This window comes from Bos mutus, chromosome 15, assembly GCF_027580195.1.
Source record: "Bos mutus isolate GX-2022 chromosome 15, NWIPB_WYAK_1.1, whole genome shotgun sequence".
Taxonomy (NCBI): domain Eukaryota; kingdom Metazoa; phylum Chordata; class Mammalia; order Artiodactyla; family Bovidae; genus Bos; species Bos mutus.
This window is the reverse complement of record NC_091631.1, coordinates 77,715,525-77,741,224: the sequence shown is the minus strand read 5'-3', so window position 1 is coordinate 77,741,224 and position 25,700 is coordinate 77,715,525. Positions and strand designations below refer to the sequence as shown.

Genomic DNA, 25,700 nt, shown 5'->3' with positions numbered 1-25,700 from the left:
CAATACTTATATAAGACAAAACAGACATTAAAACAAAGACTGTAACAGGATGATCAAGGGATCAATCTAAGAATAAGATATAACATTGTAAATATATATTGTCCCTACATAGAAGCACCTAAATACATAAAGCTAACATTAACAGATAAAAAGTGAGATATCTATAGTAACACAATAATAATAGTGGACTTTATCCCCTCACTTACATCAATGGCCAAATCATCCAAATCAATAAGGAAACACTGACCTTAAATGACACATAGAGCCAATGGACTTAAATGATAACAGAGCATTCCATCCAAAGCGGCAGTATACATATTCTCTTCAAGTGCACATGGAACATTATCTAGGAAAGATCAGGTGCTAAGCCATAAAATATTAATCAATAAATAGAAGAAAATTGAATTCATGGGAAGCATCTTTTCTGATCACATTACTATGAGACTAGAAATCAACTATTTTATTAATAGTTTGCATTAAAAATGCAAAAATCACAAATATATGGGGGCTGAACAACATGCTAAAAACAACTAGTGGACCATTGAAGAAATCAAACAGGAAACTAAAAAATATCTGGAGAAAAATAAAAAGACAATGACCCCAAATCTATGGATTGCAACAAATTAGTTGTAAGTGAGAAGTTTATGGTGTTAGAAGTCTACCTCAGGAAACAAGAAAAATTTCAAGTAAATGACCTAATTGCATACTTCATTAAAGTAGAAAAAGTAGAACAAGCAAAACGCAGACAAAGCCCAGTAGTTCAGTTCAATTCAGTCTCTCAGTCATGTCCAAAGCTTTGCAACCCCATGGAGTGCAGCACATCAGGCTTCCCTGTTAATCACCAACTCCCAGAGCTTGTTCAAACCCATGGCCATCGAGTCTGTGATGCCATCGAACCATTTAATTTTCTGTTGTCCCCTTCTCCTCCTTCCTTCAATCTTTCCCAGAATCTTTTCCAATGAGTCAGTTCTGTGAATCAGGTAGCCACAGTACTGGAGTTTCAGCTTCAGCATCAGTCCTTCCAATGAATATTCAGAATTTATTTTCTTTAGGATTGACTGGTTGGATCTCCTTGCAGTCCAAAGGACACTCAAGAGTCTTCTCCAACATCACAGTTCAAAAGCATCAAATCTTTGGTGCTCAGTCTTATTTATAGTCCAACTCTCACATCCATACATGACTACTGGAAAAACCATAGCTTTGACTAGACAGACTTTTGTTGGCAAACTAAAGTCTCTGCTTTTTAACATGCTATCTAGGTTAGTCATAGCCTTTCTTCCAAGGAGCAAAGAAAGAAAGAAAAGAAAGTGAAATCGCTAAGTCGTGTCCAACTGTTTGTGACCCCATGAACTGTAGCCTACTAAGCTCCTCAGTCCATGGCATTTTCCAGGCAAGAGTACTGGGGTGGGTTGCCATTTCCTTCTCCAGGGGATCTTCCTATCCCAGGGATTGAACCCTGGCCTCCTGCATTGTAGGCAGACACTTTACTGTCTGAGCCACCAGGAAAGCCCCAAAAGAAAAGCCTACAGACCTGGTATTCCCAGGTGGCCTCCCATCCAAATACTGGCTAGGCCCGACCCTGCTTAACTTCGGAGATCAGATGAGATTGGGCGCATTCAGGGTGGAATGGCTGTAGCATCTTTTAATTTCATGGCTGCAGTCACCAACTGCAATGATTTTGGAGCCCAAGAGACCAAAGCCTGTCACTGTTTCCATTGTTTCCTCATCTATTTTCCATGCAGTACTAGGACCGGATGCCATAACCTTAATTTTTTGAATGTCTAGTTTTAAGTCAACTTTTTCACTCTCGTTTTTCACTTTCATCAAGAGACTCTTTAGTTCTTTGCTTTCTGGCATAAAGAGTCATCTGTGTATCTGAGGTTATTGATATTTCTCCTACAATCTTGATTCCAGCTAGTGGTTCACCCAGTACAGCATTTTGCATGATGTACTCTGCATGTAAGTTAAATATGTAGGGTGACATTATACAGCCTTGAGGCACTCCTTTCCCAATTTTTAACTAGTCCATTGTTTCATGTTCAGTTCTAACTGTTGCTTCTTGACCTGCACACCGATTCCTAAGGAGGCAGGTAGAGCTGTCTGGTATTTCAATCTCTAAGAATTTCCCACAGTTTGCTGTGATCCACACAGTCAAAGACTTTGACATAGCCAATATCGCAGAAGTAGATATTTTTTGGTACTCTCTCACTTTTTGAATGATCCAACATGTGTTGGCAATTTGATCTCTGGTTCCTCTGTCTTTTCTAAATCTAGCTTGAACATCTGGAAGTTTTCAGTTCATGTACTGTTGAAGCCTGGATTGGAGAATTTTGAGAATTACTTTGCAAGTATGTGAGATGGGTGTGAGCATGCAGTAGTTCAAACATTCTTTGGCATTACCCTTCTTTGGGATTGGAATGAAAACTGACATTTTCTAGTCTTGTGGTCTCTCTGCTGAGATTTCCAAATTTGCTGGCATATTTAATGCAACACTTTCACAACAACATCTTCTAGTATTTGAAATGGCTCAACTGAAATTCCATCACCTCCACTAGCCTTGTTTGTAGTGATGCTTCCTAATGCCCACTTGACTTCACATTTCAGGATGTCTGGCTCTAGGTGAGTGATCATACCATTTGGGTTAACCAGTGGTTATGTGGGTCATTAAGATCTTTTTTGTATAGGTATTCTGTGTATTCTTGCCACCTCTTCTTAATATCTTCTTCTTCTGTTAGGTCCATGCAATTTCAGTCCTTTATTTTACCCATCTTTGCATGAAGTTTTCCCTTGGTATCTCTAATTTTCATGAAGAGATCTCTAGTCTTTCCCATTATATTGCTTTCCTCTATTTATTTGCATTGATCACTGAGTAAGGCTTCTTTATCTCTCCTTGCTATTCTTTGGAACTCTTCATTTGATGGATATATCTTCCCTTTTCACCTTTGCCTTTAGCTTCTCTTTTTTTCTCAGCTATTTGTAAGGCCTCCTCAGACAACATTTTTGCCTTTATGCATTTATTTTTCTTGGGATGGTCTGAATCACTGCCTCCTGTACAATGTCATGAAACTTCACCCATAGTTCTGCCTATCAGATCTAATTCCTCGAATGTATTTGTCACTTTCACTGAGTAATTGTAAAGTATTTGAGTTTAGGTCATACCTGAATGGTCTAATGGTTTTCCTTACTTTCTACAAATTAAGTTTGAGTTTTGTAATAAGGAGTTCATGATCTGAGCCACAGTCAGCTCCTGGTCTTGTTTTTGCTGACTGTATAGAGCTTACCTGCGGGGAGCCAGCGTGAGGACCTCCACCCATGGCAAAGGTCATGAGGGAAGGAGGCTCAACATATGCAAGGTGGGATCGAACCTCAGGAGTCCCCCTGGAAATCCTCGAGCATCTACCCCCATAACCAGAGCCTGCCTACTTTACTATTTTGTACTCTCACCTACACCTCTGACTTTACGGGCGGCTGTCCCCCACCACCTCTTTCGGAGAAGGCGTTAACTTAGATCTCCAGTTAATAAAAACTCCTGGGCGTGACAAGAGTGTTTTAACCTACAAACTCCTCTGAAGGTTCTCTAGCCTGCCTGACAGGCTTGTCCGGCCACATGTGATTGCTCACAGCCTCCCAACCGTGAGAGGCACAAGATGCTTTAAACCTTCTAAAAACAGGTTCCTTAGAAAAGTTAGAAAACCATTAGTATAAGTATAGTGGGCTGATTAGAAATTGTATTGGTGAAGGGTTTTTCATTTGTTGAGCCAATGTTTGTTGCTAAGTCTCCACATCCCCTGCCCTTACACACGTTAATGAATATATAGAAGAAATAGGTATGAACCTTTGATATTAATCACGTTAGACCTTAGGCTAAGTAAATTCTTTCCTTAATTAAAACCCACTACACCCTCACCCTATAGGAATGTAACTTTATCTGGTACCTTCAGAAGGTGGAGTCTTTTTTAAGAATAATCACCCCTGGAGAAATAAGTGTCCTGGTTGACTGACAGCTTTCACAAGGAGAGGGTCATAAATTGTCAGCAGGCCCCCTGGCCAGAAGATGATGTAACACCCCTAAGACCTCTGTATACATTTGTATGAAGCACCTGACTTTGATAAAGTCAGGACTGCCTACTCCACGTGACTTTTGCATAACATCTCAGTGTATAAAAGTAGACCATGGAAAATAAAGAATTGGGATCAGTTTCTCGAAATACTGGTCTCCCCATGTAGCTCTCTCTCTCAAACTCTGGCTGAGTCTCCATCTGGAGCAAGGAACCCACCAAGCTTACTAATTTTGCCTGGGCTTCTAAGATCTGACCTGGGAGGCCTCAGTGTCTCCTCCTTTGGGAGAACGGAAGGACTCCTGCGGCCTACGTAAGTGGTGCAAACTTCTTGTCTTGAAGTTTCATTGGTCTCCCACGTAAACCAAGCTACTCAGCCTTTTTTCTCCACTGAATTTTCCCACTGAGCTATCCTCATTCTATTACTCTTTATATTTCTAGTTAATATCTAATTGAAGCTATTGTATCCTGATCCTCGCTGACACCATCCCCTCTTTGAACTCCCTGGATCAGCCAGGGCTGGACCTCGGCACTTACTCATCTTTGTCTGCAAAAAAATATAATCAATCTGATTACTGTATTGACCATCTGGTCATGTCCATGTGTATAGTCGTCTCTTGTGTTGTTGGAAGAGGGTGTTTGCTATGACCAGTGCGTTCTTTTGGCAAATTCTGTTAGCCGTTCCCTGCTTCATTTTTTGTTCCAAGGCCAAACTTGCCTGTTACTCTAGGTACCTCTTGACTTCCTACTTTCGCATTCCAGTCCCCTGTGATGAAAAACGACATCTGTTTTTGGTGTTAGTTCTAGAAGATCTTGTAGGTCTTCATAGAACCATTCAGTTTCAGCTTCTTCAGCATTAGTGGTTGAGGCATAGACTTAGATTACTGTGGTATTGTATGGTCTGCCTTGGAAATGTATAGAGATCATTTTGTCATTTTTAGGATTGCACTGAAGTACTGCTTTTAGAGTCTTTTGTTGACTATGAGGGCTACTCCATTTCTTCTAAGTGATTCTTGCCTACAGTAGTACATATAAATGGTCACCTGAATTAAATTCACCTATTTCAGTCCATTTTTGTTAACTGATTCTTAAAATGTCGATGCTCACTCTTGCCACCTCCTGTTTGACCACTTCCAACTTAGCTTGATTTATGGACCAAGCATTCCAGATTCCTATACAATACTGTTCTTTACAGCATCGGACTGAAGAGACGGAGCCAGTGTGAAAACAATGCACTGTTTTGGGTGTGACTGGTGATGGAAGTAGAGTCCAATGCTGTAAAGAACAAACCCAGTAGAAGGAAAAACATTCATAAATATCATAGTAGAAATAAATGACATAAGAAATAAAAAGAAAGAAAGAAAGAAAGAAAACATGAATGAAACCAAGAGCTGGTTATTTGAAAAAAGAAGCAAGATTGAAAAACATGTTCATGGATTGAAATAATTTATATTGTTAAAAAGATCATACACCATGACCAAGTGGGCTTTATCCCAGGGATGCAAGGATTCTTCAATATCCGTAAATCAATCAATGTAATACACCACATTAACAAATTGAAAAATAAAAACCATATGATTATCTCAATAGATGCAGAGAAAGCCTTTGACAAAATTCAACATCCATTTATGATAAAAACTCTCCAGAAAGCAGGAATAGAAGGAACATACTTCAACATAATAAAAGCTATATATGACAAACCCACAGCAAACATTATCCTCAATGGTGAAAAATTGAAAGCATTTCCTCTAAAGTCAGGAACAAGACAAGGGTGCCCACTTTCACCATTGCTATTCAACAAAGTTTTGGAAGTTTTGGCCACAGCAATCAGAGCAGAAAAAGAAATAAAAGGAATCCAAATTGGAAAAGAAGAAGTAAAACTCTCACTATTTGCAGATGACGTGATCCTCTACATAGAAAACCCTAAAGACTCCACCAGAAAATTACTAGAAATAATCAATGACTATAGTAAAGTTGCAGGATACGAAATCAACACACAGAAATCCCTTGCATTCCTATACACTAATAATGAGAAAACAGAAAGAGAAATTAAGGAAACAATTCCATTCACCATTGCAATAGAAAGAATAAAATACTTAGGAATATATCTACCTAAAGAAACTAAAGACCTATATATAGAAAACTATAAAACACTGGTGAAAGAAATCAAAGAGGACACTAATAGATGGAGAAATATACCATGTTCATGGATTGGAAGAATCAATATAATGAAAATGAGTATACTACCCAAAGAAATTTATAGATTCAATGCAATCCCTATCAAGCTACCAACAGTATTCTTCACAGAGCTAGAACAAATAATTTCATAATTTGTATGGAAATACAAAAAACCTTGAATAGCAAAAGCTATCTTGAGAAAGAAGAATGGAACTGGAGGAATCAACCTACCTGACTTCAGGCTCTACTACAAAGCCACAGTTATCAAGACAGTATGGTACTGGCACAAAGACAGAAATATAGATCAATGGAACAAAATAGAAAGCCCAGAGATAAATCCACGCACATATGGACACCTTATCTTTGACAAAGGAGACAAGACTATACAATGGATTAAAGACAATCTCTTTAACAAGTGGTGCTGGGAAATCTGGTCAACCACTTGTAAAAGAATGAAACTAGACCACTTTCTAACACCATACACAAAAATAAACTCAAAATGGATTAAAGACCTAAACTTAAGACCAGAAACTATAAAACTCCTAGAAGAGAACATAGGCAAAACACTCTCTGACATACATCACAGCAGGATCCTCTATGACCCACCTCCCAGAATATTGGAAATAAAAGCAAAAATAAACAAATGGGACCTAATTAACCTTAAAAGCTTCTGCACCTCAAAGGAAACTATAAGCAAGGTGAAAAGACAGCCTTCAGAATGGGAGAAAATAATAGCAAATGAAGCAACTGACAAACAACTAATCTCAAAAATATACAAGCAACTCCTACAGCTCAACTCCAGAAAAATAAATGACCCAATCAAAAAATGGGCCAAAGAACTCAATAGACATTTCTGCAAAGAAGACATACAGATGGCTAATAAACACATGAAAAGATGCTCAACATCACTCATTATCAGAGAAAAGCAAATCAAAACCACTATGAGGTACCATTTCACACCAGTCAGAATGGCTGCGATCCAAAAGTCTACAAATAATAAATGCTGGAGAGGGTGTGGAGAAAAGGGAACCCTCTTACACTGTTTGTGGGAATGCAAACTAGTACAGCCACTGTGGAGAACAGTGTGGAGATTCCTTAAAAACTGGAAATACAACTGCCTTATGATCCAGCAATCCCACTGCTAGGCATACACACTGAGGAAACCAGAAGGGTAAGAGACACGTGTACCCCAATATTCATCGCAGCACTGTTTATAATAGCCAGGACATGGAAGCAACCTAGATGGCCATCAGCAGACGAATGGATAAGAAAGCAGTGGTACATATACACAATGGAGTATTACTCAGCCATTAAAAAGAATACATTTGAATCAGTTCTAATGAGATGGATGAAACTGGAGCCTATTATACAGAGTGAAGTAAGCCAGAAGGAAAAACATCAATACAGTATACTAACGCATATATATGGAATTTAGAAAGATGGTAACAATAACCCTGGGTACGAGACAGCAAAAGAGACACTGATGTATAGAACAGTCTTATGGACTCCGTGGGAGAGGGAGAGGGTGGGAAGATTTGGGAGAATGACATTGAAACATGTAAAATATCGTGTAAGAAACGAGTTGCCAGTCCAGGTTCGATGCACGATACTGGATGCTTGGGGCTAGTGCACTGGGATGACCCAGAGGGATGGTATGGGGAGGGAGGAGGGAGGAGGGTTCAGGATGGGGAACACATGTATACCTGTGGTGGATTCATTTTGATATTTGGCAAAACTAATACAATTATGTAAAGTTTAAAAATAAAATAAAATTTAAAAAAAAGGAAAAAAATGATCATACTACCTAAAGAAATCTGTGATTTAATGCAATCCCTATCAAAAAAATCAATGACATTTTTCACACAAGTGAACAAATAATTCTGAATTTGTTGGAAACATAAAAGACTCCAAATAGCCAAAACAATCTTTGAGAAAGAACAAAATCTGGAGACATTATGCTATCTGATTTCAAGTTATACAACAAACCTATAGTAATCAAAACAGTATGGTACTTGCACAAAAACAGACACGTGGATAAATATGGGCCAGAATATTGGGCCCAGATGAGTCCACAGTTATATGCTCAATTAATCTATGACAAAGGAGCCAAGAGTATACAATGAGGAAAAACAGACTCTTAAATAAATGTTTGGTATGGCTACATGCAAAGTAATCAAAAGGCTGCTTTCTCACACTATATACAAAAATAAACTCAAAATACATTAAAGGCTTAAATGTAAGACATTAAACTAAACCTTCTGGAATAAAATAGGCAGTATTCGCTTTGACATTGGTATTAGCAATGATTTTATGGCTATGTATCCTCAAAGATAAGCAAATGAGATTACATTAAACTAAAAAGCTTTTGCACAGTGAGGGAAGCTATCAAAAAAAAAAAAAAAAAAAAGAAAGAAAGAAAGAAAAAGAAAGAAAGAAAGAAAAGAAAAGAAAAAAGAAATGGTCACCTACTAATGGGAGAAGGTATTTACAAATGACACATGCCATAAGAGGTTACTATGCAAAACATATAGAGAGCTCATATAATTCAACATAAAAAGAATAAATAATCTTGTGAAGAAAGGGGCAGAGGATCTACATAGACATTTGTCCAAAGAAGACAGAGAGAGGGGCAACAGGGGCTTGAAAAAATATTCAACATAACTAATAAACAGGGAAATGTAAAAGTTAAAACCACGATGAAATGTTACCTCACACTTGTCAGAATGGCAAAAGGACAACAAATAATGTATTGGCAATAATGTGGCAAAAAAAGAACTATTGTGCATGGTTGATGGGAACGTAAATTGGTGTGGCCACTATGGAAAACATTATGGAGATTCCTCAAAAAGTTAAAAACAGAATTACTATAACTCCACTCTAGTATTTATCTGAAGAAAATGAAAACAGTCATTCAAAAAGATATATGCACCCTTATGTTCATTTCAACATTATTTATAATAAAGATATGGAAGAACCTTAAATGCCAATAAATGGATGAATGTTGTATATATTTATATATATATGCACAATGATTTATTACTCAGCTATAAAAATGAGTGAAATTATGTTCTCAGAGACAACATGGAAGGACAAAAAGGATATTATGTTAAATGAAATAAGTTCAGACAGAGATGTATAAATAGTATATGATTTGACGTGTGGAATCTAAAAAATAAAGCAAATGAATAAGCATATAAAAATAGAAATGGGTCACAGATTTAAAGAACAAACAGAAGGATAGGTTTAGGGAGAAAATAGAAATAAGTGAGGGAAATTAAGAGTTACAAACTTATGGTTGCAAATATGAGTCATGAGTATAAAATTTACAATGTTGGGAATGTAGTCAATAATTATATAATATATTTTTGTAGTGACAATCAGTAACTGGAGTTACTGTGGTGATAATTTTGAAATGCATGGAAATATTCAATCACTATGTTGTGTCACCCTGCTTATTTAACTTATATGCAGAGTACATCATGAAAAATGCCGGGCTGGAAGAAGCACAAACTGGAATCAAGATTGCCAGGAGAAATATCAATAACCTCAGATATGCAGATGACACCACCTTTATGGCAGAAAGTGAAGAGGAACTAAATAGCTTCTTGATGAAAGTGAAAGAGGAGAGTGAAAAGTTGGCTTAAAGCTCAACATTCAGAAAACGAAGATCATGGCGTCTGGTCCCATCACTTCATGGCAAATAGATGGGGAAGCAGTGGAAAGAGTATCGACTTTATTTTCTTGGGCTCCAAAATCACTGCAGATTGTGACTGCAGCCATGAAATTAAAAGACGCTTACTATCTAGGCAGCATATTCAAATCAGAGACATTACTTTACCAACAAGGGTCCGTCTAGTCAAGGCTATGGTTTTTCTAGTGGTCATGTATGGATGTGAGAGTTGGACTGTGAAGAAGGCTGAGCACTGAAGAATTGATGCTTTTGAACTGTGGTGTTGGAGAAGACTCTTGAGAGTCCCTTGGACTGCAAGGAGATCCAACCAGTCCATTCTAAAGGAGATCAGCCCTGGGATTTCTTTGGAAGGAATAATGCTAAAGCTGAAACTTCAGTACTTTGGCCATCTCATGTGAAGAGTTGACTCATTGGAAAAGACTCTGATGCTGCGAGGGATTGGGGGCAGGAGGAGAAGGGGACGACAGAGGATGAGATGGCTGGATGGCATCACTGAGTCAATGGACGTGAGTCTGAGTGAACTCAGGGAGTTGGTGATGGACAGGGAGGCCTGGTGTGCTGCGATTCATGGGGTCGCAAAGTCGGACACGACTGAGCGACTAAACTGAACTGAACTGAAAGTCCACTTGTATGACTCAGACTGCCTTGATTTCCATCAGTGTTACAGTTCACTATGTTCTAAAGGGGAATCCTTCAGAAGAAGTAAACTATTTTTCAAACTGACATTTAGGACTGTTAAGAATATCACAATGATTTCACTCAGCATTTGTGTGTGTGTGTGTGTGCCTGCACTGCTTTGGGTCATCAAAGTCATTCTGAGCCACAACGAAATGAAAGATCATCATTTAGAAAATCTGCTTATGTAAGCTTAAATTTCACTTCAGCATGTCAGAATATCACCTTCTGTGTTTTTCTTTGAAGCAGTGTCAACACAAATAAGATAACAGAATTTGAATTGGTGCTGTAACAGTTTAGGGTATGTTTGACTCTAATGATTTTCCAACTGAAAAAAAAAAAACAAAAAAAACAAAAAAAAACCCAACAACAAAAAACAAAAACCAACAAGGCTTAAAAAGATAAAACTGCTCAGAGTCACAGCGTAAGTAAAGCAAAGGCCTCTTCAAGTCCAGCACTGAGTCAGATTATGTTGCAAAGAAGACTGCAGTAGGACACATGCATCATGTCTCTGAATGCTGCAGAAATTGTCACAAATATGTACTACAATTGGTGTTAGTCTCTTTACAATCTAGATAAGTTCAGAGAAATAAAAATTAGTAGGGGCTTGGATAGTTTGAGCAGAAGCACAGCAACTGCGATGGACCCACACAGAAGCATGGCTGAGAGGACCTACCCCATGCCCAATGTCAAGGGCGGCAACCGAGAGTGCCAGGCTGTGATGGTGCAGGAGCGGCCGAAAAGAGCTACCCCACATCTGAGGAGCAGTGGCTCCGTGGGTGCAGGAGGGCCGAGAGGAGCTACTCCATGTTCAAGGTCAGGAAGGGTGACCTCATCCAAGGTAAGGAGCAGTGACTGTGCTTTGCTGGAGCAGCCGTGAAGAGATACCCCACATCCAAGGTGAGAGAAACCCAAGTAAGATGGTAGATGTTGCGAGAGGGCATCAAAGGGCAGACACACTGAAACCATAATCACAGAAAATTAGCCAATCTGATCACACAGGCCACAGCCTTATCTAACTTAATGAAACTAAGCCATGCTGTGTGGGGCCACTCAAGACGAATGGGTCATGGGAAAGAGGTCTAACAGAATGTGGTCCACTGGAGAAGGGACTGGCAAACCACTTCAGTATTCTTGCCTTGAGAACCCCATGAACAGTATGAAAAGGCAAAATGATAGGATACTGAAAGAGGAACTCCCCAGGTCAGTAAGTGTCCAATATGCTACTGGAGATTAGTGGAGAAATAACTCCAGAAAGAATGAAGGGGTGGAGCCAAAGCAAAAACAATACCCAGTTGTGGATGTTACTGGTGATAGAAGCAAGATCTAATGTTGTAAAGAACAATATTGCATAGAAACCTGAAATGTTAGGTCCATGAATCAAGGCAAATTGGAAGTGGTCAAACAGGAGATGGCAAGACTGAATGTCAACATTCTAGGAATCAGCAAACTAAAATGGACTGGAATGGGTGAATTTAATTCAGATGACCGTTATATCTACTACTGCGGGCAGGAATCCCTTAGAAGAAATGGAGTAGCCATCATGGTCAGCAAAAAAGTCCAAAATGCAATACTTGGATGCAATCTCCAAAATGACAGAATGATCTCTGTTCATTTCCAAGGCAAACCATTCCATATTACGGTAATCCAAGCCTATGCCCCAACCAGTAATGCTGAAGAAGGTGAAGTTGAATGATTCTATTAAGACCTACAAGACCTTTTAGAACTAACACCCAAAAAAGATGTCCTTTTCATTATAGGGGACTGGAATGCAAAAGTAGGAAGTCAAGAAACACCTGGAGTAACAGCCAAATTTGGCCTTGGAGTATGGAATGAGGCAAGGCAAAGGCTAATAGAGTTTTGCCAGGAGAACGTACTGGACATAGCAAACACCTTCTTCCAACAACACGAGGAGACTCTACACATGCACATCACCAGATGGTCAACACCGAAATCAGATTGATTATATTCTTTGCACCAAAGATGGAGAAGCTCTATACAGTCAGCAAAAACAAGACCAGGAGCTGACTGTGGCTCAGATCATGAACTCCTTATTGCCAAATTCAGACTTAAATTGAAGAAAGTAGGGAAAACCACTAGACCATTCAGGTATGACCTAAATCAAATCCATTATGATTGTACCGTGGAGATGAGAAATAGATTTAAGGGCCTAGATCTGATAGACAGAGTGCCTGATGAACTATGGATGGAGGTTCATGACATTGTACAGGAGACAGGGATCAAGACCATCCCCATGGAAAAGAAATGCGAAAAAGCAAAATGACTGTCTGAGGAGGCTTTACAAATAGTTGTGAAAAGAAGAGAAGTGAAAAGCAAAGGAGAGAAGGAAAGATATAAGCATCTGAATGCAGAGTTCCAAAGAATAGCAAGGAGAGATAAGAAAGCCTTCCTCAGCGATCAGTGCAAAGAAATAGAGGAAATGAACATATGAAAGGAAATGAACAGTATGAAAAGGCAAAATGACAGAATACTGTAAGAGGAACTCTTATGGATGTGAGAGTTGGACTGTGAAGAAAGCTAAGCGCCAAAGAATTGATGCTTTTGAACTGTGGTGTTGGAGAAGACTCTTGACAGTCCCTTGGACTGCAAGGACATCCAACCAGTCCATTCTAAAGGAGATCAGTCCTGGATATTCATTGGAAGGACTGATGCTGAGGCTGAAACTCCAATACTTTGGCCACCTCATGCGAAGAGTTGACACATTGGAAATGACCCTTATGCTGGGAGGGATTGGGGGCAGGAGGAGAAGGGGACAACAGAGGATGGGCGGGCTGGATGGCATCATTGACTTGATGGACCAACTCGATGGACCAAACTTGATAAGTTTGTGTAAACTCCAGGAGTTGGTGATGGACACAGAGGCCTGGGGTGCTGCGATTCATGGGGTTGCAAAGAATTGGACACGACTGAGCTACTGAACTGAATTGAGCTGCTTAATTTGAGATCAGCACTTTGAAATCTAATATAAACCTTGAACCATTGGTTAAAATCTAATTTCAAGTGACTTTTATAGTTGCAATTCACAGGACTAGAAGCATAATACTATTTTTATAGATTTGTATTTCACATCATGGGGTTAACATCTTAATTTGTCTTGTACACTTTTATGTTTCCTGGTTTTTATCAGTTGTATTTGTAATTATACCAAATGTAGTGTTCTTTTTTTCCCAAAAAGTGCTAATTTACCTTTTGGGTTGATTTTCCTTCAGAACGAGGGTAGAATCCATTAAATGCTTCCATCTCCCTCTGTGTGGCTAGAAATGTCTAACTCCCACATTTGACTGTATATATTTTAGTTATGAGCCCTGATTTCCTTTGACTCAAAAATTCCAGATTTCATAATTCAGCATTTTAAAGTAATCTTCATGTCACTGTCTATTTTTATATGAATATATTCATCAAAAATTTTTATTATCATAGTTTTCAAAAGCCTTAATAGATTGTCCTTATTTCATGCCTGACTTCCAGTTTTCAATCCAGCTAGTCATGAATGTATAGACTAGTGTTTGGAAAGCCTTTTTTTCTCTACTATTTATTTGCATAGATATTTCCAGTTGCTTATTGAAATTAACAATTATACTGTAGAGTATATTAATTCTATTAATTTTAGAAACATCACATAGAGTTTTATAGGCTGCTTAGAATATCTAATGCCATTTTAATATAGCATATTTTGATTTCTAGAATTATATTACTTGTCATGTAGTCATTCAATTTCAATTTTATATTGAACATTTTCTTATTTTCAACAATGGTTTTTAGTATTAGTGTTAGTAATCAAGCATGGACTAGTTCCATTCAATTTTATGTCTTGATTTTTTGGCGAAATCTCTTATTTACAATGAACCGTCAATATACTCCTATTTAATAAATAGAAATAGACTATTGTAAAGACAATAACCACCAGTCTTCCATGGTTGCTCAGAGGTTAGAGCATCTGCCTGCAATGCAGGAGGCCTGGCTTCAATCCCTGGGTTGGGAAGATCCCCTGGAGAAGGGAATGGCAACCCACTCCAGTATTCTTGCCTGGAAAATCCCGTGGACAGAGGACAGAGGCTACAGTCCACGGGGTAGCAAAGAGTTGGACACGACTGAGCAACTTCAATTTCAGTTTCAAAGACAGTATATTTTCATTGTTAATGCTAATAAAACAAAAACAGAACTAGGGATAAAACCCCAAACTAGGGATACTGTCAATTCACCTTTTTATTTTACTACAAACTGTATTTAAACAACATTTTAAAATATCAAACTTATATGATACATGATATCAATATTACTTGCGTAATTCTCCCACTCTGTTTTTGTTTTTGAACTTCAAGAACAGCTTAATGAACAGAATTCTTCACCTCTTACAGCCTGTCTTATGTTGCTTACAAAACGTTTCCTTGGTCTTAGATTTCTCTAAACTCCATGACTATAGGACAACATTATAGTTTTTGTATTCTTCAAGGTATAGGGGGTCTAATAAAGCTCTACATAAACAATGGGACTTCATGTACTATTGGGGAAAGATAATCACTATTGCTTATTCACTATATCTGCTCAAATTTACATTATAAAGTATTATATAATCATTTATGAATTACTTTGACTATAGTCTACTAGAGCCAAATGCTTTTTGACTCTTTATGCAGAGAAAAAAGATGGATTTTGAACAGTTCTGAAACTGTCTTTGGTCTGGACTACTAGATTAGAGACTCTGTTTTTTCACCAGAATGGAATGAATGCAAATCACTGTAATGTTTAAAACATACACTAAGGAAAGGAATGCTTTTCACCTCTGTTTTCTGAGGAGAATCTGGGGAGTTGGAGAACAATGCCTCCATTTCCATGGTGGTGAGTACTGGCTTTGGTAACTTTCCTTTATCTATTCTCTGAAGGAGATTTCTCTCTTTGAGTGAGGGAGTCCATTTTTCTTTTCTGAAAGTCCAGGATGTACCTTAACAGCATGTTTACAGCCTAGTTCATGGTGAAATTGCTAGTGATTCAATTAAAACCACTGTTCTGTAGCTTAAATATTTAAAGAGAGCTGCTCCTGCAGAGTAATGGTCACATTACATTTAAGCTTACCTTACAAAAAATCAAAAAAGCTTCATTTAATAAAAGACCTTGGCTATGGAGCAAGATTTTTTCCCCACACTGAATTACAAGAGAAAGATTAATATATACTATATCTTATTTATAATTTAATCACCAGAATCTATCACAGTACATGATACAACACCAGCACCTGCAAATTCTTGGTTAAATGAATGAATTAGTAAATTAATTTGTATAATTAATCCAATCTTGAATTCTGTTTAGTATGCTTTCATCTAAAAAAGTCTCATAAGGAGATAGTAAAGCATTATAAAGATAAATGTTTCATAAATCAATAATATATTGAGAAGTAAAATGTACACTGCTTAATGATTAGATTTTGAAATTTGTTATAATGAATGAACCTAAAGAAGAAAAAATTATGCTTCACTTTCATCATGACTTGTGATAAACCACTGTAATAGTAGATGCAACTCAATGACATGATCTTAAGTGCTGTAACAAGGTCATTAATATTTTAAAAAAGCATTTTAACAAACTGCTGATTAATAACACACATTTTATTCTAGGCTTGAACATCTTTACCCTAGGCAATTGTTACCATTAGCAAGAGTTCTCCAATATTTTCATGTTTCAATTATTTGATTTTAGTACTAGATTAAAAGACAGAATACAGAAGGTGAGAGATTAGCCAGATGTTAGTTAAGTATGGAACACATGACTTTTTGACATAACTGTAAAGATGTGAGCATAATTTGATTATATATATTGTAAATTTCCTATGAAAGGACTATCATTTGAAAAAATATCAAAGGTCTAAGCTATATCAGCACATGCTTAGTTCATGCTTTATTAGAAATGTCTGAAGGTGATGGTTAGTTGCAACTTCCCAAGAAACAATTTATGTCTCTGTGGTACCTTATAAAAATAAATTAAATCACCCCTAATTAGTGTTTTATTTATTTATAATATCTTTTTTCATTCTATCCTCCCTGTAATATCTTACTTATTCTCCATTTTATATTGGAAACAACATTTATTGCCTTTCAGACTGATATAATTGATCAATATAATAGCAATAATTAACATATGCACATTTTGCATATATGTGCAAACGACTTTCAATATGTATTGGTGAATTTCTACAGATTCTGAAATACATCCCATATCCACTGAATCAGAATCTCTATTGAGAACCACAACTATAGGCTATCCAATTAAGTGATGCTTAAGTTTTTTAAATAATTTTTTCCTTGCAAAAGTAGTTACATTTTAAGAACTCTTTTCTTTTTAATGGGATTTCGATACCTCAGTTGGTAAAGAATCCGCCTGCAGTGAAGGAGACCTGGGTTTGATCCCTGGGTGTGGGAAGATTCCCTGGAGAAGGGAAACGCTACCCACTCCAGTATTCTGGCCAGGAGAATTCCAAGGACTGTTTAGTCTATGATATTGGAAACAGTCAGACACCACTGAGCGATTTTCACTTTCACTTTCTTTTTAACAACACAAATCTGATTTATGCCAGCAAAAGGAGTATGGCTAAATCTTTGATTGGAAGAAATACTTGTAAAGTTTAAAGTTTGCATGACTTAAAAATGGAAAATTGGTACTTTTTTTGTGATACAATGGAAAAGATGATTTGTACAAAAAATCACAAAATTTCAAGATGTCTAAGCCAATATCCACTATTTATTAAATAGATCTCATTTACTAAATATATCTCAGCACATACTGATTGAGTGCAAATACATATCCAGTACTGTGCTAATAATCAGGGTTACAAAGATGAACAAGTGGGAGCAGACTCCTGTACTCATGCCATTTAAACTATGAAAAGCTCATATTCAATAATTAATATTGAAATAATTATTTTAATAACATAATTAAATTTTAATAGCTATCTGTCTAGTCTGTATGCAAATTGTAAAAATGTGATGTCTAACAGACTACAGAAAATGCTTCTTTTGTCTTCCAAAGTAAATGTCTTACAAATTAAATCTGATTAGTCATTCAGTCATATCTGACTCTTTATGACCTGATGGACTGTAGCCTGCCAGGCTCCTCCACCGATGAAGTTCTCTAGGCAAGAATACTGGAGTTGGTTATCACTCCCTTCTCCAGGGAATCTGCCCAACCCAGGGATTGAACATGGATCTCTTTCTTGCAAGCAGATTCTTTGCCGTTTGAGCCAGCAAGGAAGCCCAATTACAAGGTAACTAAATTATACTACAATTAATTTGCTAAACGAACATAGGGATAAAGTTAAATAATACTAATTATGAAAACTATAACTTATGTAATATTTATGATGATTCAAACATTGTTCTAAGCTTTTTCATAGATGCACTCAATCTTTCAAAATAACTATATAGGGAAGGTAGTATTATTGTCTCCATTTGACATGTTGAGGTGAGGAACAGAGAGATAAGCAACCTAAAGTCACATAATATAGGAGGAAAAATCAGGATGTAAACCCAGGTAGACTGGCATTGAAGATGATTATGCTCTAATAATTTTGCTACATCTAAATCCATATGTAAATGATTAATGTATTACAATGCAACTTCACAAAACTGAATAAGGTGAAGCTAAATACTGGTGTATAAGATTTTTTTTTCTCTTTTATACACACATACACAAACCAAGAAGCTATTTTATGTTTTCTTATTTCAAAGCTTTTCATGTTTTGAATGGCACAATTGAGAAATATTTTAATACTATGCCAGAATAAAAGGTAACCAGTATAATTTTGGAATTGCAACTGTCAGGAAGAAACATATGGTTGATAAAGGAAGCTTTGCAACATTTCTGATGAACAGCTGTTCTAGTTGATTGAATTCTTCCTTAGATTGACTGTTGTTGAGTCTTTATATTTCTGCACTGGTATTATGCATCCTCTGAAAGGAATTCAGAATTATGCAAATGAGTGGGAAAAGATCTATCTCTGTGCAGTTGGATAATTCCCAGTATAACAGCTGTGTGAGGCTAAGACTGAAAGTGACTCTAGAAACGAGAAGATTGCGGGGCTTTGTGTTCTCTTAATTTTGGTTTTAAACTTTCCCAAATGTTTGAGAACTACACACAGTAAATTGTTTCAGATTAGATTAGCTCAAAATGCCTTTAATCCATGGTAATGATACAATTAATACATATATTTTCTGTTCTTCACTGGAAACAATAAAGAATCATAGTAAAAAACATTTATCCTTGAATTATTTTACTTTTGTTTTTCAAGGACAACCTGGCATTATAAGAGCTTCCCTGGTGACTCAGACAGTAAAGAATCTGCTTGCAATGCAGGAAACCTGGGTTTGATCCCTGGGTTGGGAAGATCCCGTGGAGAAGGGAATGGCAACCCACTCCAGTGTTTTTGCCTGGAGAGTTCCATGGACAGAGTATGGAGTCACAAAGAGTTGGACATGACTGAGCAATGTAATACTTTTACTTTGGCATTAAAAAGGTAAAACCACTGAATTTAGTGTCAGAATATCTCATTTTCATGCTAAATTGAGTTAAGTGGGAGCAACCTTTATTAAACAGCTATTATGGGCCTGGTATTAATTTGAGTACCAATACAACTTTGCATTTATTATTTCGCTCTATCTTCAGCCCTATCAGAGGATTGGAAAGTCTGATAAGCAGCCAGAAAATGCTGAAGCCAGAATCTAAACCCGAGCCAGTTCTGTTTGAATCCAAAGCCCTTGACCTTTCCATAGCACACGAATATTTCTCTTCCTTTATGAAGTCATGTTGGGCTTTTGTTGATGAGAAGTGGGCAGTTCCTTGGTGTGATCTGAGACAGACACAAAGATCTACTCAAAACAGTGCCTAATCTTCATCCTGCCACTTATCCATTTGATTCAGTCTTGAATTTAAGGTAGTGTTTCTCAAACTTGGGAAATCACAGACCCGAAAGACTACCTTCAGACCTCTCAGGGTCTATGAATGCTAATGTGAAAAACATCACCTTAAAAGCTAAGCCCTGTATCTTTGCTTTATTGTTTGATTCCATGTAATGGGGGCTTCCCTGATAGCTCAACTGGTAAAGAGTTGGCCTGCAATGCAGAAGACCCAGTTGGATTCCTGGGTGGGCAAGATCCCCCAGAGAAGGGATAGGCTACCCACTACAGTATTCTTAGGCTTCCCTGGTGGCTCAGATGGTAAAGAATGCACCTGCAATGTAGGAGACCTGGCTTCGATCTCTGGTTTGGAAAGATAGAGAGTAAAAATTCACACATTTATAGAAAAACTGAAATCACACACCCCTTAGTTATAAAGGATATTCAATAACCCTTCTGTGGTTATTATCACTAAAATAAAAGCATATGCTTAAAGAGTCTCAAAACTTGAAAATATCTTAGTATGAAAACTTTGGGTTGTGAGAACTTGTTTCTAAGAAACTATGTTAACATCAAACACATATCTTGGTAGAATGCATTTTTACTCAGAATCATTCATTAAAAAGTTAATGCTGATGAATTTGTGAGATTAATTAGTAATTATCTAGAAATATCCTGAGGGAATGAGGCAAAAGCCAGATAAGTTTCCTGGTGGGAAAAGGTCTAAACTGCATAGGTCAAGGGTTATTGATACTACAACTGATAGAGAACTTAGTCCCAGGCCAGATACACTATGTGTGACCTGATTATAAGTCGTGCTAAATTCAGTGAGGGGAATAGTTTGCAAGCTTATCTTTATGCTTTAGAAAACATATTGAGTTTTTCTTAGGCATCATCTCCTGCTTCTGCTTCAGATTTGTTTATTTTACAATTAACAAAAGTCTACCCTCTCCTCTGAATCTTTAAGCAAACATTACTCAAAAAGCATAATACCTTTTGCTGATTGCAAAATAAATCTGCAGTGTAGAAATAAATGCTTCTCTTTTGGGAGGTAGGAAGACATTCTTTTTCCAACTATTTTTTTCTAGGTTATTGTGTATAATTTACTCTTGGGTTCACTGAAACTTCAAAAGTAAACATCTTTAGGATTTTCTATGTATAGTATCAGGCTTCCCTTGTGGCTCAGGTGGTAAAAAAAAATCTGCCTGCAATGCAGGAGACCCAGGTTTGATCCCAGGGTTGAGAAGATCCCCTGGAAAAGGGAATGACTACCCACTCCAGTATTCTTTCCTGGAGAATTACATGGACAGAAGAGCCTGGTTGCCTACAGTCCATGGGGTTTCAGAGTTGTACACGACTGAGTGACTAACACTTTCATATGTATAATAATATCATGTCATTTGCAAATAGTGACAGTTTTATTTCTATTTCCCCGGTTTTGATTACTTTTATTTCTTTTACTTTTCTAATTGCTGTGGCTAGGACTTCCAAAACTATGTTGAATAAAAGTGGAGAGAATGGACATCCTTGTCTTTTTCCTGATCTCAGAGGAAATGCTTCCATCTTTTCACCATTGAGTATGATGTTAGCTGTGGGTATGTCATATGTTCCCTCTGTTCCCACTTTCTGGAGAGTTATTTCAGAAAGAAAGTTATTTCTGGAGAGTCACAAATTATTTCTGAATTTTATCAAAAGTTTTTTCTGCATGTATTGAAATGTTTTTTTATTCTTCAATTTGGTAATGTGGTGTATCACACTGATTGGTTTGCAGATAATGAGAAATCCTTGCCTACCTGGGATTAAATCTCACTTGATCATGGTATATGATCTTTTAATGTCTTTTTGGACACAGATTGCTGGTATTTTATTAATGGTTTTTGAATCTATGTTTATCTGGGATATTGGCTGTAATTTTCTTCCTTTATAGTATCTGGATCTGGTTTTGTTATCAGGGTGATGTTGACTTCATTGAATGAATTCAAAATTGTTCCATCCTCTGCATTTTTTTTTTTTTTTGAATAGGTTCAAAAGAATATGTGTTAACTCTTCTCTAAGTGTTTGTTAGAATTTGCCTGTGGAACCACCTGGTCCTAAACTTTTTATTTTTGAGAGTTTTTAAATTACAAATTCAGTTAATATTTATAATCAGTCTGTTCATATTTTCTATTTCTTCCTGGCTTAGTTCAGTGCAGCCATTTAGTTGTGTCTGACTCTTTACAACCTCATGGACTGCAGCACACCAGGCTTCCCTGTCCATCACCAATTCCTGGAGCTTGCTCAAACTCATGCCCATAGAGTCAGTGATGCCATTCAACCATCTCATCCTCTGTCTTCCCCTTCTCCTCCTGCCTTCAATCTTTCCCAGAATAAGGGTCTTTTCCAGTGAGTTGGCTCTCTGCATCAAGTGGCCAAAGTATTGGGGTTTCAGCTTCAGCATCAGTACTTCCAATGAATATTCAGGACTGATTTCCTTTAGGATTGACTGGTTTGTTATCCTTGCCATCCAAGGAACTCTCAAGAGTCTTCTCCAACATGAGTTCAAAAGCATCAGTTATTTGGCCCTCAGCTTTCTTTATAGTCCTACTCTCATATCCATACATGACTACTGGGAAAACCATAGCTTTGACTAGATGGACCTTTGTCTGTAAAGTAATGTCTCGGCTTTCTAATATGCTGTCTAGGTTGTCAGCTTTTCTTCCAAGGAGGAAGCATATTTTCATTTCATGGATGCAGTCACCATCTGCAGTGATTTTGGAGCCCCCCAAAATAAAGTCTGTCACTGTTTTCATTGTTTCCCCATCTATTTGCCATGAAGTGATGGGACCAGATGCCACGATCTTTGTTTTTTGAATGTTGAGTTTTAAGCCAGCTTTTTCAGTTTTCTCTTTCACTTTCATCAAGAGGCTCTTTAGTTCCTCTTCACTTTCTGCCATAAGGGTGGTGACATCTGCATTCTGCTGCAGCTTCTAAGTCGCGTCAGTTGTGTCTGACTCTGTGCGACCCCATAGACGGCAGCCCACCAGGCTCCTCTGTCCCTGAGATTCTCCAGGCAAGGGTACTGGAGTGGGTCACAAGTGCCTTCTCTGGACATCTGCATATCTGAAGTTCTTGATATTTCTCCTGGCAATCTTGATTCTAGTTTGTGTTACATTCAGCCTGGAATTTCGCATGATGTACTCTGCATAAAAGTTAAATAAGCAGGGTGACAGTATACAACCTTGACATGTTCCTTTCCCAATTTAGAATCAGTCTTTTGTTCCATGTCCAGTTCTGTTGATTCTTGACCTGCATACATATTTCTCAGGAGACAGAGGAGGTGATCTGATAGTCCCATCTTGAAGAATTTACCACAGTTTGTTGTAATCTGCACAATCAAAGATTTTGGCATAATCAGTTAGACAGATGTTTTTCTGCAATTCTCTTGCCTTGTATATGATCCACCAGATATTGACAATCTGATCTTTGGTTCCTCTGCCTTTTTGAAATTCATCTTGAACATCAGTAAGTTCTCAGTTCACATACTGTCGAAGTCTGACTTGGAGAATTTTAAGCATCACTTTGCTAGTGTGTGAGATATGTGCAATTGTGCTGTAGTTTGAACAATCTTTGGCATTGCCCTTCTTTGGGATTGGAATGAAAACTGACATTTTCCTGTCCTGTGGCCATTGCTGAATTTTCCAAATTTTCTGGCATATTAAGTGCAGCACTTTCACAGCATCATCTTTCAGGATTTGAAATAGCTCAACTGGAATTCCATCACCTCCACTAGCTTTGTTCATAGTGATGCTTCCTAAGGCCCACTTGACTTTGCATTGCAGGATGTCTGACTCTCAGTGAGTGATCATGCCATAGTCATACAAATGAGCAATATACACTTTAAAATGCATGTGTATTAAAAATAAAGGTTAAAGAGAGTTCCCCAGAAAAGAAATTCATATAATATAATAAAAAGTATTCAACCTTAAAAAAAGTGAATGGAAGTTGCATTCCATTATTGCCTAGGTGAATATTCCAGGATTATTGCCTAGGTGATGGGAGATTATCAGTGGTTTCTAAAAGAACTCTGAGTTGAATTGATCCTACCTATAAATAGAAAGAGTGAACACTCAAGATGGCAGAGTAGATGGACTTTTGCTAATCTTCTCCTGTGATTGCACCAAAATTGCAACTAGCTGCTGAACAACCATCAATGGGAGAGTGTTGGATCCCACCAGAAATTATACTCCCTGTCTAAGGGTAAAGGGAAAGACACAACAACATGGTAGGAGGGGTGCAATCACATTTAAGATCAAATCTTATACTGCCAGAGATGCTTGGAGGGAACAAACAAAATCTTGTGTGCACTAGAACCAAGGAAAGGAACAGTGATCCTCACAAAGACTGAGCCAGACCTGCCTGTGAGTATTTGAGGGTCTCCTGCAGAGGCAAAGGTCAGCAGTGTCCTGCCACAGGGACAAGGATCTGGCAGCAACAGTCCTGAGAGTCTCAGTGTGTGGCATAAGTCCTCTTGGAGGAGGTCATCATTAGCCCCACTATAGAGTCACCAAGCAGGTGACCCACAAACAGGACAACAATTGCAAGGAAGAAGTTCCATACTGTTGTGAAAGTTCTAGTGCCCACAACAAATTCTCCAACCTGGGGATCCAGCAAAGGGACTGAGAAGCCCCAAGGAATTTGACTTTGAAGGCCAGTGGGTTTTAATTACAGAACTTCCACAGGACTGGGAAGTTCTTGGAGGGCATAAACAAAACCTTGTGTGCACCAGGGCCCAGGAGAAAGGAGCAGTGACCCCACCAGAGACTGAGCTAGACTTGCCTGTGAGTGTTCTGGAGTGTCCTGGTGGAGGTGTGGGTCAACAGTGGCCTGTTGCAGGGCCAGGGACACTGACTATAGCAGTTCTGGTGTTAGTGGAAGCATGCTGACTGAAACCACTCACCCTGGCCAGGCAGGCACCATTGTAACATTTTGCATTGTTTTATGATAAGAGGTCCTGGTAAGGAACACAAAACTAATAAACCACCACCAACTGGAAGAGTTCAGGAAAGGTCAAAAGGAGACATCAATTGTCCAACCACTTCCAAGAATCCTTCTCACTAGCATCCATTGTGGATAAGCAATGTGTGTGCCACCAGGAAAGACTCTGAGTCAGAATGATTGGCCAAAGACAACACAGAAACTAATCCCATCACCATAAAAGTGAGCCATGTGGTAGAGCATTTATCCTGGATTCCCTTACCTTACTGTTCTCTGCCCACCTTTCCAATAATCTCTTGCTTTGTCAGCACATGTGTCTCCTCGAACAATCCATTACTGAGGGTTAGACAAGAGCCCGCTTTCAGGCCCTGAAAGGGGTCCCCCTTCCTGCGACAATGGGAATCATGATATGCTGTCTTAAATCCTTTTGGAGGAGGTTGTCATTAACCCTACAATAGTTTGAGCTCAAAGCAAACTACAGGGAAGGAATACAGACCCACACATCAGCATAAAATTGGATTAAAGATTTACTGAGTACGGCCAGAGCAAGACCCAGTTTTCTCCACAGCCAGTCCTTCATATCAGGAAGACTTCACAAGTCTCTTATCTTCATGCATCAGAGTGCAGACAGAATGAAAACCACAACCACAGATAACTAATCAAACTGACCACATGGATAGCTCAATGAAACTATGAGCCATGCTGTGCAGGACCAACCAAGATGGACTGGTCATGATGGAGCATTCTGACAAAACATGGTTCACAGGAGAAGGGATTCAGCATACTTGTCTTGAGAACCACATAAACAGTATGAAAAAAACAAAAAGGTATGACACTGAAAGATAAACTCACAGTTCAGTAGGTACCAATATGCTACTGGAGAAGAGCAGAGAAATAGCTTCAGAAGAAATGAAGAAGCTAAGTGAAAGCTGAAATGACACCTAGTAGTTGGTGTGTCTGGTGGTGAAAATAGAGTCTGATGCTGTAAGGAAAAATACTGCAAAGGAATCTAGAATGGTAGGTCCACGAATCAAGGTAAATTGGAAGTGGTCAAGCAGGAGATGGCAAGAGTGAACATCGACATTTTAGGAATCAGTAAAATGAAATGGATGGGAAGGGGCAAATATAATTCAGATGAAACTATATTTCATCTACTACTTTGGTCTAGAATCCTTTAGAAGAAATTAAGCTGCCCTCAAAGCCAATAAAAGAGTCCAAAAT

General features: G+C 38.0%; 1 protein-coding gene and 1 pseudogene across 5 annotated transcripts in view; both read right to left on the bottom strand.

The window, feature by feature from the left end:
* GRIA4 (glutamate ionotropic receptor AMPA type subunit 4) overlaps positions 1-25,700 on the bottom strand; it is a 686,576-nt gene that overhangs the window by 344,717 nt on the left and 316,159 nt on the right. The gene's annotated exons all lie outside the window — the stretch shown is intronic.
* LOC138991025 (5S ribosomal RNA) lies at positions 1,521-1,638 on the bottom strand (annotated as a pseudogene).